The sequence below is a fragment of the Pollicipes pollicipes genome, unplaced genomic scaffold, assembly GCF_011947565.3.
Source record: "Pollicipes pollicipes isolate AB1234 unplaced genomic scaffold, Ppol_2.1 Scaffold_2555;HRSCAF=2994_pilon_pilon_pilon, whole genome shotgun sequence".
Lineage (NCBI taxonomy): Eukaryota > Metazoa > Arthropoda > Thecostraca > Pollicipedomorpha > Pollicipedidae > Pollicipes > Pollicipes pollicipes.
In genome coordinates, this window is record NW_023596136.1 from 41,445,984 (window position 1) to 41,463,200 (window position 17,217).

General features: G+C 48.2%; 1 protein-coding gene across 1 annotated transcript in view; it reads right to left on the minus strand.

Annotated features, from left to right (window-relative positions):
• LOC119101348 (inactive tyrosine-protein kinase 7) overlaps positions 1 to 17,217 on the minus strand; it is a gene marked incomplete in the record, with an annotated part of 71,579 nt that overhangs the window by 7,859 nt on the left and 46,503 nt on the right.

Below are 17,217 nucleotides of genomic sequence, written 5' to 3' on the forward strand. Positions count from 1 at the left end.
AACAGAAGGGTTGTCTTTAGTACACAGTATATTCATAGCAATAAGGGCAAGCGAAACAAGATCATTTTATAGCAATTACTACTCGCGTGGGTGTCACTTTCTAAGATCGGTTGGGTGGGGTGAGCCGATTAAGCTGACCTAACCTACCGGTAAGTCCTGGTTTCTGCCTGGAGTTCGGTCACTGATATGCGTCCCCGGCGTCAACTTCTTTACATTTGTTCCATTTCAAAACTGTTATGATGCCGAGGAATGACTTTCCGTTTGAAGGCGATGCAAAGCCAGGGTGTTTGCAAAAGCCTAGAATGGGCCGTGTCAAAGAAAAAAATCTTAGTAAATCGACCGGTTGTGACCAGCAAAAAGGTACTGGTTTTTTAATTCATCAATGGCGGTCCGAGGCGCAAAACGACGATTTTATGCAAAATGGCGTGATCTGACGTGTACAGACGGGATGTTATACAAAAACGCGTCGACTAACTGGATATTCCTACAAGAAAATGACACTAACCTGTACGACCTACTCCACGGGAATGTCTCAACGGACAATTGAAAGGACGTAGACGGTCAGGGCTGCTTACTGTACGGTCACTGGTGTTGCCGTCTGAAAAAGTAGCGCAACCAACGCTATGTCACATTTAGAAGCTGTGTAAGCAAGAAGGGCTCCAAATCTTGGGTGCTTCAGTGCTATGAGGTGGTTTTCTTGTTGAAAAAATCGACCTTCAGTTTACCACCATAGTTTTGCTATGCTTTCATTTACTATAGTTGCATTAAACGACGTCATCAGTAAAGTATTCGCCCTGCTGAGAAAACTCAAAATGTGGAAGCCCTGCTCATGGTAAGATTCCTTCGGATAAATCGGTCCACACCACCCCAATACACCTTTCACTCCGCAGCACACCACACAACACGTGATGCTTCCATTTCTCGACACAATTTATGGTGGTACCACCAGGTGGAAGAGATACCACCGAGCTGCACTGTAAGTCGTCCTCTTCCGACCCGTGCTGTGGTCCGTCCCGTAGCATAGTTGGTTGGAACGCCGGCCTATGATTCGCCCACCAAGTGGCGGAGTGGGTTCGATTCTCTTCAGGCGATAATTGCCGCTGACTGGGACAGCCGACGGCCGGTGGCAGCGGCGCGCTGACGGTCAGGTAACGTCGCAGACCAGAGCGAGCCGTGCCGGCCCGTGGCAGCGGCGCGCTGACGGTCAGGTAACGTCGCAGACCAGAGCGAGCCGTGCCGGCCCGTGGCAGCGGCGCGCTGACGGTCAGGTGACGTGGGAAGCCAGGGCGAGCCGTGCCGAGCGCTGCGGCGCGTTAAGCTTTCCCTGTGAAATACTGACGTTGACTTAGAACTGAGCACCAGAAGGACATCCAATCAAAAACCTGTTGATTGGCAACAGCTTCTCTTCAAAAGCTTCTCAAAAGCTTTGCTTCGCCAGATTTGTACTGGCACCATTAGTGGCGTATCAGCCTTTCTGGTCGTAAATTATCCATTCTGGCTTGCTGATCCAGTATTTCGGTGAAAGCAGGGGCCATTCCGGTGGTCCAATTAATTTTTCCCGAAGCGTTTTATAAGGTGGTAAAATGGCGTAATACCTATTTCAACACGCCACCACTTCCCCGACACTGTGAGCCAGGAATAACTCCGGTCTCGTGCAGTACCTGGTAATGAGTATCCCTGCTCCTATGACTAGTACTATTCCTCAGGTGTATTCCTCAGGTTTCGGTGGTGGCGGTGGTAACACCGCCACCACCGAGCCCATGCCGACAGACGAGCCCCTATGCGAGTCAGTCTGCTTGAGAACATTTGTGAATCATTTGTGTACCGCCGGCACATAATTCAGCTGGGCACAAAGCTTCTGAGGCGCGTCCCTGTTACCACGCCACGAGGTCGGCGAACGGGGTCCATTGCTGATCAGCGAGCGAGTCAGCTGAATGAGGTTCCGTTTAGCGGAACGCCGACGTGGGACCGGGCTCGAGCACGTGATGTCCATACTGCAGCGGCGGTGACGGGAGAACAGCTGGCCAGATGTCAGGCGTTGACAGCAGTCGAAAACGTGCGGCAACGCCTGACATGGCTGTTAACAGCTATGGACACACGGCCGTTAACATGGAGTCAGGTTCAGGTTAACCAGCCGTGATTCAAACCGTTAACGGCGGTGAACACGGCTGTCTCCACTTCAATTGTCGCGGAAATGGGGACTGCACGTTTTGTGCACGCAGCGTCACGTAACCACGACCAATTTCATGATTTTTCGCCGCCACCCCCGCACCAAAACGGATGAAAGAAAGCCGCCACTGAAACGGACGCCGAGGGTCGTTATCAGACCAACAAGCGTATCCCCATGAGTATGAGATTCTGAGCGTCACAGGCAGCCAGTCTGCGCAAAGATGGTCCATTCCTTCGCCATCCCACGCGGAAAATGAAGCCGCCTCGTCACTGGCGCACTATATTACCTACCAGAAGGCCATACACGAGGGCCCGTACGCTGTGTCCTGGCCCAACACCCAATAAAGTCGGCTGCCCAGCGGTTGCCAACAAGTGCGCTCACTGAGATGGCCGTGCCTCGCATGCTGAGAGGATCGCTGCAGGAGCGGCCACTGGTGCCTGGTCGCCTCAGGTTAAATAGAGCCTCACTCGCGCGTGGGCGGCCGATGGCACCGATACAGTCCCGATCGAGACCCGTGGGTGTCCGTATGGTGCATGTGTGAATGTTTGGTATCGCAAATGTGGCAAGGGTGGTTGATTTGGCTCTGGGATTGGGACTGGGATTGAGATCGGAAGGTAGAACCGATTGGGCTCTGGGATCTGGATTGGGATTGAGATTAGAAGGTTGAACTGATTGAGCTCTGGGATCGGATTGGGATTGAAATTGGAAGGATAAACTGATTGGCTCTAGGATCGGGATTGCGATTGGAAGGCTGAACTGACTGGGCTCTGAGATCGGGACTGGGATTTAAATTGGAAGGCTGAACGATTGGGCTCTGGGATCGGGACTGGAATTGAGATCGGAATGTTGAACTGATTGAGCTCTGGACCGGCATTGGGATTGAGATCGAAAGATAGGATTGATTGGGCTCGTGCGTAAGTGCTCAGTCAGCTGTTCAGTCAGTCAGTCAGTCAATCAGTCAGCTCCGCGGCCTACGCTGAGCATGCGTATAGCGATGTAAGTGTAGTTCCAGTCATCACCAGCGCTGTCGTCATCACATGTCGCTCTAACTTTCACGCCAGTGGCAATTCTAGCTAGCATCTTGTTTAGGAAAACGGCAAAAGCATTGAAATGCCACCCGCAAACAATGGTAGGTCAGGGAAAAGGTCCATGAACCTAGAACATCTAGAGAAAAGGCTGGTACACGACAGATTCACAGATTCGCCACATGCAGTTGTATGACAATGGGACTCGACACATGTATAAGGAAGCTGTTCCATGGAGACGTCCCTCGCAACGTCAAGATACACCAGACACTTTCTGTAGCAGCCTCTACTAACGTTTGGTTTCGCACAGCTGCCGGTTGATCTGCAGCCTGCTCGCTCCCCATACCTTTATGTTATCTGCCGGCCTTCCCTCCCAACTATCTGGTCGGCTTCCAAACTTGGTGTGATGCACTCTCGGAGAAGTCCTCTGCCGTGTAAGAGTTCAGCCACACAGAGTTCACCCAACCACTTAGAATCATCACAAAAAATCTGCGTGAGCTAACGTATCAGGAGGCAATCACAATATTGGACCCTATTGTCGTTGTCATTGGGACCCTACTACCGTTCTTAGTGAGACATAACGACGCACTCAGCTGCTGGGGCCATATGGTATCATCTACCTCATACCCTGGCACAAAAGGTGTGCATCGCGGAATGGCGGAGAACCGTTGCGCCCTAAAAGACGAGGTATTTGGACCGCAAGCTCGTCCCCATTCCCGGATGCCATCCGGCGAGGCACGCGGCGTGCGGTTCCAGGTGAGCCTGACGGCGCGCAGGTGGCGAGGCGTGACTTGACCCGGGGCTCCTCCCGCCTCGCCTCCGCCCCTCCGCCATCTGCCCCGCCCTTCCGGCGGCAGCGAGCGTCGCAGCCGGGTGTCAGGCGGTGCCAGCGGATGATCGCTCTCGGCGGCGGCGGGTATGCTGATCGGGCCGCAAGGACCGCGAGAGAGCACCGGTCGGGCCCGGCCCGTGATGAATCGGCGCTGGCCCGCCCGCGGCGCGCCGGCCAACCGTGAAACCCGACTGCCGCGCGGCGCCTCCGCATCCATCAGCGCCCGCGACCGGCCCCGGCCGCAGGGCAACGCACCGACCCGTGCCCGCCGCACAGCGACGACGGTGACGCAAGGGCGCTCAGACCCGGTTAACTGTGCTGGACCAGTGTCGGGACTGATGCCCGAGCCGAAGGGCCGCTCCCAGCTGGTGACGTGAGCCCGGCGGCCGCTCCACTAAGTCCTCGACGATGTTGGCGTGGCGGTGCTTGGACACGTCCAATTGCGCAGGATCGGCGCCCAGGCTGGTGCCCGGGCGGGAGGCGTGCTCGCAGCTGGTGACGTGTGACCGGCAGCCGCTTTGGGGGGGAGGGGGGAGGGCGAACCAGCAGAGCTTTGAATAAACCTAAGTCGCATGCGTTGGTGGAATGAATTTGACTGGCGCTGTTTCTGTCCAAGTTAAGCCAAACCATCCGGCTTTCCTGCTCAGTATATCTGCGCATTAATTCATGCATTAAGCTGCACGGAAGCATCGTGTTACACAAATCCACTCCTGATTGGCTTCATTAGGGGGCTTCCTGAGCGGGCAGAAGCACTTTACAATGTTCTCGGAAGCACTAAGCACGCCACGAATTCATTTCCAAGCTCCTTTCGTGCAGCTAAAAACAGGCGCAGATGCGGCTGCACGTATATATATATATATATATATATATATATATATATATATATATATATATATATATATATATGTAAATATAATGTCGCGATGGCTTTATTTTGCCACCTGTTCCATCGTCATAGTACTACTCAGAGACCGAAATTCCAACCAGCTACTCATAATGCAACTTCAAGAGTTCTGTCAAGGATGCTTCTGGGCGAATGAGTGGTGTGCTAAATCATGCTTTAGCTTCTATAATTTCGAACTTCCAGAACAGTTTATGCTTTCCGTCTCGCTTACGTAATCAATAACCAAGGCATGAATGAGACCAGAAACGCGAAAGTAACTGCATGGTCCGGGGGCGTGCGCTGCGATATAGCGCCCTGTTTAATAGCCATTAAGCTGAACACGTTTGACATTTTAATAGACCATTTAGAGTCCTGTAACAAAGGGTGATAATTTCAGCAGAGCCGTTATTGTAGCGACAGTGCCTGGTTTCTGTTGCAGTAATGCATCAGTCCATTCCGCTATAACCAAAGGCCCATCCGTGCGCAAAACATGTGTTACAGCTCCGTCATAACGGATAATTCCTTTACCACCCAACTATTACCAACAACAACAACAGGATCCTTAATTTGTAATTTCAACATCTTCTAAACCAGCGCAAGAAATTCCATTTCGGCGAAAAACTCGTAAGGTAAGAGGATTCCCACAAGTTCTAATCTGCTTAGCAGCGTAATCGACATTGCACGTGTTTCAGCGTGGGAGCACGGGCCCGCAGAATTAGCTATCTACGCACTGCACCAACGCAGTCCGTGTCTCCAGTGCCGCGCCCTGCCTGAATCGACCCGTGGCGGCCCGCTGTTGACATGGTGACGATTGGGCCTGCCCTGGGCCACGTGACAGAGATTGACCCGTCACATCCTGTTAGTGGAATCGAAGGAGGCGCTGGGTCGAAGCTCAGTACAGTGGACAAGCTGTAGTAGACCACGCCGACTAGACCGACAGTAGGGTATGAATTGCCCGTGAGTCACTGTTACAGACGACAACAGATTGATGAGCAAGGCATTAGATTGCTTTTGTTTACCATCATTCGTCGTTATGGTTGTTGGACATAAGCAGCAAAGACTAGAGAAATACTCACAGCAACAGCCAACCGCGAAAACATGGTGACTATTTTATGGCCGGAAGAGGCATAGTGAAAAAGCAAATCGTCATGGCGGCCATGTCATGGCCGGAAGAGGCATGGTGAGGAAGCATATCGTTATGGTAACCATGTTATGGCCAGGAGAGGCATGATGAGGAAGCATATCATGGTAGCCATGTTATGGCCGGAAGAGGCATGGTGAGGAAGCATATCATGGTAGCTGTGTTATGGCCGGAAGAGGCATGGTGAGGAAGTATTTCGTCATGGTAGCCGTGTTATGGCCGGAAGAGGCATGGTGAGGAAGTATTTCGTCATGGTAGCCGTGTTATGGCCGGAAGAGGCATGGTGAGGAAGTATTTCGTCATGGTAGCCGTGTCATGGCCGGAAGAGGCATGGTGAGGAAGTATTTCGTCATGGTAGCCGTGTTATGGCCGGAAGAGGCATGGTGAGGAAGTATTTCGTCATGGTAGCCGTGTTATGGCCGGAAGAGGCATGGTGAGGAAGTATTTCGTCATGGTAGCCGTGTCATGGCCGGAAGAGGCATGGTGAGGAAGTATTTCGTCATGGTAGCCGTGTCATGGCCGGAAGAGGCATGGTGAGGAAGTATTTCGTCATGGTAGCCGTGTTATGGCCGGAAGAGGCATGGTGAGGAAGTATTTCGCCATGGTAGCCGTGTCATGGCCGGAAGAGGCATGGTGAGGAAGTATTTCGTCATGGTAGCCGTGTCATGGCCGGAAGAGGCATGGTGAGGAAGTATTTCGTCATGGTAGCCATGTCATGGCCAGAAGAGGCATGGTGAGGAAGCATATCGTCATGGTAGCCGTGTCATGGCCGGAAGAGGCATGGTGAGGAAGTATTTCGTCATGGTAGCCGTGTCATGGCCGGAAGAGGCATGGTGAGGAAGTATTTCGTCATGGTAGCCATGTCATGGCCGGAAGAGGCATGGTGAGGAAGTATTTCGTCATGGTAGCCGTGTTATGGCCGGAAGAGGCATGGTGAGGAAGTATTTCGTCATGGTAGCCGTGTTATGGCCAGGAGAGGCATGGTGAGGAAGCATATCGTCACATATTCTTGCACTGATTACACTTGTGCAGATAATGGGAATTAAAGGGAGTGTCCCTCATTTGAAGCTGTTGAAGCAAGTGTCAGACAGGATAGAATAAGCTGACATAACTATTGCTATATTTTCAATCGGAAAATGGTGCTCTTAACAACACAACTTCTTTCTTTTGTTAATATGCTCCTCGATACTCATTGTTTGATTGTGTCACGGAACGTTTGTATGACGTTGAGGTGCTTACAACCTGGCCGTGCGAAACTGCCATCTTTTCACTCACCTATATTACCTCAAACTCGCCGAGAAATGGCAGTGTGGTGCTGGAAGTGTTCGCTGATCCAAAGTCCGTTATGTGCCCGTGCACTGGCCATTTTTGTGGTGTCCTTGTGCACTTATCCGTGATTTTAAGAGCTTTTTCACATACCCGTTGATACCACAATTCTCAAGTTATTCGATTACAAGTCTTATCTCCCTTAAAACTAGCAACTATGTCGAACTTCGTATAACATATGGCACAAAACGTTATTGAAAGCAAAGTTCTCACGGCTTGTCCCGTCAACGCTTTAGAGGCGATTGACGTCCACTTTGCTTGGGAGTCATTCTCAGTGACGTCAGATTTGAGCGGTTCGACGATAATGTACTTCGGGTTCTGGAACGTCACGTCGTCAATTACGTGGCAAGATTGAGCGACGTCGCTGTGTCGTAAGGCACGCCTGAATGGCCTTGAAATGATATGCACATATTCGCGAGCGTGTATCCCAGAAGCTGGAAGCCTTGGGGCCTCAAGAAGGGCAGCACTGTGAACTGCACCGAATGGCCATTTTTATTGAAAGTCCCATACACATGTGGAACAATCCCTTTGAAAGACGTCATTACCGGGCTTTCCCCAAGGTTCAAACGCTGGTACTGCAATAGCAGCTGTGGAATAGGTAACACTCCGATTTTTTTCTTTTCGACCTGGGTGTCGTAGCCTCATATATATATATATATATATATATATATATATATATATATATATATATATATATATATATAAATGAGGCTCAAAACTACTGTGCGAACATGATGTAGCTTTTCAGCAAGGGTCTGACTTTGTTTATTTTACTGCATTTTCCGCTCAACTTTCACTCATTCATAGGTAATTGAGAGTCTTTGCCATCCGTTTCACCGTGGGGTAAGTACGTTCAGATGAAACGTAACTCATTGCCGGTGTATACTGTGACTCACTGTAGTTCCGTATCCCCTACGCGGAGGACCCTTTTGAAAAAAACGTTTCAACCCACGTGCCATGGACTGGTTTGCCAAAAAATTGGTTAAAGCGCATTGGTTTGTTGGGGTTGGGTTGGGTTGGGGCTGATTTTGTTTTTATGAATAACCTAGAAGTTTGATTATTTTTTCCTGTAACACCTTAATGGAATATGATATTGGCTTGCAATAGTGAATGATGATATGATAGGAAATTGTACCATTTACAATAGCAAAGTTTAACCTCATTTGAACCCATGAATTATTTTATACCATTATAGCTTTATCACTATAATGAAACTAATAAAATATTTGTTGTTGAATAAAGTTCGACTTATCGGCAAACTATCGCTTATCGATAAATAAGAATACATTTTGTTGTTTTTGACTTAATCCAAATCCCCCAACGACCCCGCCCCAGGGCTAACAGATAACGATCTTGTAATGTCGCCAACACAAAGAGTTATAGCTTAACTTGGGTACGGGCGCTGCATCATACAACTATATCATTACGCGATACAACAAATAAGAAATCGGGATAATTAAGAATATAAACGGCAGCATATTGAGAAGCAGAGTGCTTGTAAAGTGCAGATAGTGTCTTATGTTTATGAATAAGATAATGAGCGGTCGAAGGGTAGACGCGGTGCATGACCTAGAGGTGTGTTATTTATATGTGACCGCAATGTTTTCTCAGAGCGCCTTGGTTCCTTTCATCTTTTCCATACCGGGAAATATTTCTCAAATTACGCAATTCCACGTTTCTGGCGCACCAACTGCTGCCACGTGAAGCTTTTAGTTTGAATTAAGAAATGGAGCAATCTTGTTCTGATACGTAGCTGTTCATGCATTTCTTATATCAAATAGTTTGGGTACATTGAATTCCGGGTATCCTTCAGATACACGAGCAGCATCCTTGTTCATGTTCCAGCATGAACCAGCATGTTCGTGATGCCTGATGCTCGTGGTCAGAGATTTTCTAACCTTCGACTCAATACTGGTCACCGCAACCTTCCGGCTTAGCCGGGTGTGATTCGTGCAGCTTTTAGCATGGTACCGCGTATCGGATGTTAGGATAAGAGAGCTCGTAAGATTGATTATTTTGAGATCTTGTTAATGGCAGTATATACAGAGTTTCTGAGCATTTTTGTAATCTGTGTCTTAGATATAAATGCAGACATTTTGCTTAACTTTGTTCACTCCAAAGCAATAGAGCCGGTGGAAGCACTCAAAGAAAAAACGCTGCCAAAAACATACACAAATAGAAACACTGTTCACTGGGCTCAACGCGCGCGTCATGAAAGGTCGAAATTTGGCAATATAACCAACTACGACCATAAAAAGTACCATAACCACGGTCTCGTGGTCTCATGGTATGCTAAAGCCGATCCAAAAACAGAACAAACGTTTCGCCTTCACGGCTTTTTAAGTGCCAGCTTTTCTAACTGCGTCAGTTTTCAACAGCAAAAAATTAGCTCACAAAGTGATACAATTTTAAATCACGTGTTTTTAGGGTCCAGGACAATCTTATTGGAAAGAGGTACCGGGTGTGAACAATGTGTGCCTACGCTACAAGAACGGTACACAAACGATGGCAAATGGTTTGTGACGAGTATATAGGCGGGCTACATGCGGTGCGAGTATAGCACAAACTGTGGACACTAATGGGGACTGGGTGGCACAGGCTGTAACGACGATATACAGGTGGTCAGGTCTGACTTTTGGTGACGAACGACCATTGATTCAGCCCTTTTGGCACAGCTGTATCTTTGCAACTGCGTCAAATTTTGACGATGATTTTTTCCGATGCCATAAATTCCTTTGGACCGTTTTGTGGAATGTAATTATCGAGTAGAGTTGCAAAAGTTTTATTTTGGCGTCTCGGGGATGCCTCTATATCTGGTTTGTAAGGGACGTGCTGTCTTACCGATGCAGGAAAGCGCTTTACCTGGGGTCACATCAGCCATGATCCCAAGTCTCAGCTTCATGCTTAATCGAATACAGCCAATATTTTCCTGACATAGTCGTTTAGCTAGTAGCCTCTCGCATATCGAATGCCGATTACAATCCGCCTAGTAACTTCTAACTCATAATGAAAACATACATACGTTGTAGTATTGATTGATTCATCATACAGGTAGCATATGCTTTCTCGCAATATATATATATATATATATATATATATATATATATATATATATATGTGTGTGTGTGTGTGTGTGTGTGTATATACAACAAAATGTTTTTTTCAAAGGAATTTTCTATCTAAAAGGCTTGTTGCAAATGGCTAATAAATATGTGTACCACATCATATCATTAAGTTATTTTGTCATTCAGATACTGTGCTTCCATATCCGAATGGGAATAATATCTCATTGTTTTAAAGCATTCTTGGCTGGTGACAAATCAAGAAGCGTCAAGATAAGGCCCTGTCGAGAGCACGTTTCGTCAAATTATGCGTAATCGCTCCTTCGTGGCTCCTCGCGAAAGGACGTTCGAAGTCGGCGAATACCGTGCACCTGACGGGGCATGGTTCCTACCCAATGGCCCTCATCGCCAATGACCGGCCGCTACCCTGCACTGATCGGCCGCTGCCCTGCACTGATCGGCCGCTACCCTGCACTGATCGGCCGCTGCCTTGCGCTGACCGGCCCCTGCCCTGCGCTGACCGGCCCCTGTCCTGCGCTGACCGGCCGCTGCCCTGCGCTGACCGGCCGCTGCCCTGCGCTGACCCACCTGACACCAAGCTCCGTCTGGCGGCGTCCACGGAGAATGCGGCCGGCGCCGCCGGTGGTCCCACTGGGCGGGCGGCGACTGTGCGTCGCCGGCGGTGACAGCGCCGTGCGTGGCCGGTCGGCAGGCGGCGCCCGACGCGCCGCGCCGCGAGCAAACAACGCCGCGGACACCACAGGCCCATCCGTCCGCCGCCGCGTCCCCTAACGACCTGTAATGGCCGGCCACGGACGGGCCGTGCCGCTCATGGGCTCGCCCCGAGGCCCCGATGACGCGGGTGGGTGTGGTGCGGGGCGGCAAGGGTGCCGCGGTGCCGGTGGAGGTGTGGTCGTGGACGTCACGTGTCGGACGGGGGATGCACGAGAGCTCGTCGCGTCGCGACCGGCGTGACCATAGGAAGAAGTTGGGATGCGCTCAGTGCATGGAAGTGGTGAGACTGAGTGGAGACCACCCTTCGTCATTAAAACAGTAGGCTTTTTTAAGTCAGCTAATGCCGCATTTACATGGGATGCCAAAGACACTAAAACTCTTAGACGTTGGCTCGCTGCATTTGCACACATAGCTTCTGACTGTCATTCTGCGATTAACAGTCACGGCTGGTTTGGAATAGCTTCTGTCTTCTACCACCATCGAGCGCGTAGTTGAGCCGACTCATTGCTACCGGCCTTTATAAACATTGAGACTGCACACTTGCTCAGGCTTGGGTTCTGGGTCTAAACAGTCGGTCCAGGACAATGTGGCAGCCGCGGATGCCGTGCTTTGTAAATAATCAGATACACAGGCGCTCTTTGATAGGCGGAGATTTGAAATGCTTACATTTCTCATGTCTGTGTCTTGCAGAATTTCATCATTGTAGTTAATACAGATTTTGGGACCGCCGCAGAGCCCACTCACTACACTGATCTCCAACGAGCTAATTGCCTCAAAATAAAATGATCTGTTCGGAATACAAATGCCGTGAGAAAACAGCAGCATTCCCGTCTGTATCAGGCTGCTAGACAATGTTGATTAATCCCACCAACTCAAAAGTCAGATACGTTAGTGTAATATGCAATTAAAGATACCTGTCTAATAATTCAACACGCGTAGAGCAAAACTATCGGCATGGAATGCTGCGATGGTCATATTTTTGTACTGGTCTGTAGTGTATCAGTCGTTTGCTGCTACCCAATTGACGTTTGATCTTCATGTCATCCGTCTCAATGGGTTTCAATGATAACTATTAGCCTCGCGTGGTTTTTTACCTTTGCTCTGCGACGAGAGTTTAAGAGGCTCCCAAGATTTCACAAATCGCAAATGAAAATACTTCTCTCAGCAAGCTAAAGTCGCAAAAAAATGGCTTTGAAAAACTTTCGCCGAGCTGTATCAGATAGGGGCGTCTGAGCAATGGGGAATAAGCCCTCAACAAGTTGGCCAGGTCATAGGGGTCAAGTTCGGGTTTCATAGGCCCACCTGTTATCTTGCATACCAAGTATGTCATAACAATGCAGAAACGGGCGTTGAAGAGTTCTTCAAAAGCTTTTTCAAATGAACCCTAGCGTACAACAGATGTGACGTGTGAAATAGCATGGAAAGTCAAAATACTTATATCGTTTCATTAGCTGTCCCGGCAACATCGAGAGTTACACAGGTCCTTCAATGATTTGGATTTATAGCCGCAAATGAAGCACATCGTGTGCCGATTTTTCATGCTCCAGCTGTGAAGGCTCCGCAGTGTGTCTTCAGTGTCTCCGCATTGCATAGCTGCTCTGCAGGTTGATATATTATTCATCTGGTAGGCAATGAACATGTGCACATCGGCAGAGACGTCCCTGCTGACAATCAGGGACGTCCCTGATTACGTTAACATTTTCAGTGTCTATCAGTTAAACAATATCATTCAGCTGCAAAATGGCTGTGTCGTCAGCCAAAGCCATGCAAAAAAAAAATGCTGACTGAAAATGTAGACCTCGAGAGGTAACCTCCCTAACGACTATCAGGGATGTTTCCGATGTGCTTCACGTCTGAATTGCCTGTTATAAGGATGGCATCTACCTGCGAAGCGGCCGCGAAGTGCGGTCCTCCAGTCGGAGTATGGAGAACGAATAGCACACGATAAAAACATGTCCCATCATTGGGAAAACAGCGTTGGAAAGCCTTGCGAAGCTGTAAGGCTTGCCATTGAGGTTGACGTAGTATAACAATTAAAAAGTCTTTTTTACAACGGTCACAGTTTGACCAAGCTTGAACTTAAAGGATTCAACCCCACTTAAGCGGACAGAAAGACGAAAATATACTTCATAGCGGTAGAGTTAAGAGCAGCTGTTTAAAAAATCGTTGGAGTGCATTTCCGGCGAGAGATGGGCGTTTCCTGCCACTTTTAAGCATGTCAATAACATGACCTCCTAGAAAAAGCCGTTAATCACGAACCGTTCAAGTCAAAGCCTCTAAGTTTATCAACATGTCTACAAATTATGCAAATCGAAATAGACAAAATTTCAGCACCGAACATTAAGCTGTTCCGAAGTTATTCCAGAGAAAGTCCTTATGAAAGCCTTTAAGGCCCTCCTCGCGGGGCAAGAATGGAGAGTCGAATTTGTGTTTACTTTTCTCATATCAGGAGCGTGTTCAAAGCATGCACCAGGCCTTCGTGTCTTTCATCAAACTTGGCATTGCATTAGTATGCATGTGAATGAGTTTCAGCAACTACAAATTGTAGTGACTTGTAGTGAGGAAGTTCCAAATATCTTAAATTTTGTTCTATTATAAACAAATTATTGGTTTCTTCCAAAGAATATGCAATAATTGCCTGGCATCGTCGAAACGCTAGATGTTGCTCGGCCACTTTCAGCCGTCAGTACTGTTTTGAGTTAAGGACTGAATAAATTAAGGATGCTATCTAATAAAATTCCACGAATGCAACGAATCCAGTTTTTTTATATGCATGCACAAACCTGTGAGAGCATTGGATTGAAACCCCCCTGTGGGAAGCAAACCAAACAGCATCGACTGTCGTGACAAGGCGGTGCGATTGAATTTATTATAATAAATATATAGTGTCCAGCATGGCTCCCCTCTATAAACTGTCTTTGGGAGCCTGAATGATTCAAAGATGCATGGAAAACGTTTGGAGTGCTTTGTCGAAATGAGATGCATACAAACTTACTCCCTCTCAATTGAATTTAATAGTGAGATCCGTCATAACAATATCTTCTCCGTGTCGTTGGTTCCCGCATCATGAACGTCGGACACCGCCCGCCGTTTTGCGCTTATACAGCGTAGTGTCATACAGTTTTTGTGCTTTCGGTCCATCTTGTTGACGGCATGGGTCGTGACCGCTGATTCACCGTTGCAGTTGTAGTGCAGTGCGAATTGCATATTTTTGGATAGGGTCCTTGAGTCTGATGATGTCTGCCGGATTTTTTTTCGGTCAAAATCACCACAAACTTAGATGCTTCGATGGAACTGCACAGTTACTAAGCGCGTCATGGGACATTGGCTCTGATCCACGGGCCAAAGTGCAAGCATGGGACTAGCAACAACAAATTTTAGACAATTTTTCGGCAAAGTTGTCCACTTCCCGCCGTGCCACCCATTGTCTCCACTTGTCAACGGCCCCAACAGGTCGTTTTCCTCGTGTTTGCTGACTGGACTTCCTTTAACAAGTAAGTTGAATCCTTGTGAATCGAAATTGCTACGTCCACTGTTTCATTGGGCATGTTTCGCTGCAAAATATTTGGGCATTTCAATACGCTTAGGTTGCAGTGAAAGCGGGGAACCAAATAATTAAATTCGTAACATGGGCATGCATGAGAACCGTTCTCCACAGCGACCATGACCATACAACCGTGCCATGAAATACGTGATCATAAAGCGTGCTTGTACAGCTCGGTATCTATCGTGTTTGACTAACTGCACTGATTTTTCATTCAACAATCAAAAATTAGGTATCACATGCTAAGTCATTCTGTTAAGAAATGCCGTATAAGATTTGTTTGACCGCCAGTTTTGCTCAGTAGTATTTTACAGCCCTGCTCAGAGGATTGCCGAGCAACAGAATTTTTTCGCCCCTCGCGACAGCAATGTGCGCAGGCAAATCCAAACTAGGCTTTAAATGGACTTTGTCAGCATAAGCAAATGACAAACATTTGCTTAAGGTGTGTCTGTCTGTCCGTTTGTCTGTCTGTCTGTCCGAATGTCCCATTTAGCGTTGCGTCGTGCTCGGGCCGGACCGACGGGTCGCTGAATGGTTGACTTTGGACACGACGCGAGGGTGCACGAGGCAGCTTTTAACAAGTAGTTCGCGACCAGCTGTTGTCCATGGTTCGACTATGGCACGTGCCGGAAAGTACCACTTGAGCCCCATTGATTTTGCAGGGGCCGCATGAAATGTAGCCCACGACAAACTCATCAGCAGCTGTTCGAAAACGTGGAAACATCTTGTAGCTAGGGCTCGAAGCGATAAGAAAGTGGCAAAGAATTGAATGGGAAATGGTTTGTAGGGAAATGAACGGGAAATCACGTGGTTGCGACATGTCTGTTGCAGGTGTCCACGTTGCACGTGGACAAAAGCGTTCAAGGTGGACTTGCCTGTTTTTTTTTACGGTTTTTCATGTGTTGTACCATATCTTCGCAGCCAGAACGGTAGAGGCACAAATGCAAATCTCAAAGCGCACAGCACGTACCATCTACAGTTAATGTGGCCCAACACCCGGGTCTGTGCGAAGCGCGATCGCACTATTAGCCGTCAGGTGAACCGGGAATGTAGCATTTATAAAAACGGTGCCGTATACAACACACCGCCGTTGAAACTGCAGCCATTTAAGAGGTAAAATTAACATGGCCGCATGCAATGATTCGTTAAAGTGGTCATCAACCAGTTATTTAGCATTGCGTGAACTGTTTTTAATGATCAAATGTGCCTAAAGGTCTGTAATTCCACATGTTTTGCGCCTCCAAAACTGCTTGTTCGCTCAGTCATCGCCGGCGAGTATTTTGCAACACAACGGAGCCGCACACGCCAAACGCAGTCATCCAGCTTCAGTTGGCTCATTGGTTGCGGCGAAAAAGGCGAAAAAGCCGCAGTGACAGGTATAGATGCGATGAGGTCAAAGGTCGATAGGATGAGACGACTCAAGACATGCAGTAATTTGTCAGCGGAGCTCACTGCTAAGGCAAAGCAGTACTCCCACTGGCTTCGCGGAGTGTGTTTTGAAGTCACTGCAGAGCCTAACAACACAGAAGATCGCAGTGGCACTGAAGCGACGCGGCAGAGTTAGAGATCTGCATCTGCAAGGGTAGCAAGAATGGCTTCTGTGACGCTTTGGAATGCGTAGCAACACTCAGTCACAGTGAAATTTGGGTAGCAGATTTGAAAGCTGAAATCTTTATTTTATCATAGTAAACAGACTACGGGCAATTTCAGAACGCCCTGCGCCGGTGGCGGCTGATACGCTTCGCTCGGGTGGAGGGGGGGGGGGTAATTTGACCGCTGATCTCGGGTATGAAAAGCTAGAGACACCAAATTTGCAGGGTGCATTGACTGTACGTAAACTCACTTAGACCTTGAAGTTCCTAGGTCATGACCTTTGGGTCAAAAAGGTCAAACAATGTCAAATCCAGGTTGTTCAAGTGCCCCCAGAACCTAATAAAAGTTTTAAGCAAAAGTCCCACGCTTATTTAAGGTCAGCGACTTATTTACTTTTGAAGGTCATAGGGACCAAAATACAAGACTGCTCTAGTTTTGCATCAATAAGCAAAAAATTACGCCAGGCAGTATGTTCCTAAAAACAAAAGGTTGTTCTGGTCATCTTAGGTCAGTGACCTATTATGCCTCTAAGAAGTCCCTGGAGATCTATAATGCGGTTCCTGCTATCAATAACCCGAAATAAGCACCAAAACTATTCCATACAGTAAGCCCTAGCATAATAAACAGGTTGGTTTTGGCCTTGGTCGGACTTTATACCTGACCTCACACATTATTTGCTCATTCAATATTTGTGTTGCCTAAGAAAGCATCTCAGAGATGCATGGCTTCGTCTAACACTCCGTTGTTGCATCAGATTGAGTGGTTCCCTAGAAATTGCCTTTGCTGACACCATGGGCTAACTTTGACCTGCCATAGGTCGGCGACCTTACAATATACACCTTCTATTCAATTGTACAGTTATGCTGCAGAATTTGGCGTGGCTACGCTGCGTCGCTCGGAAACTAT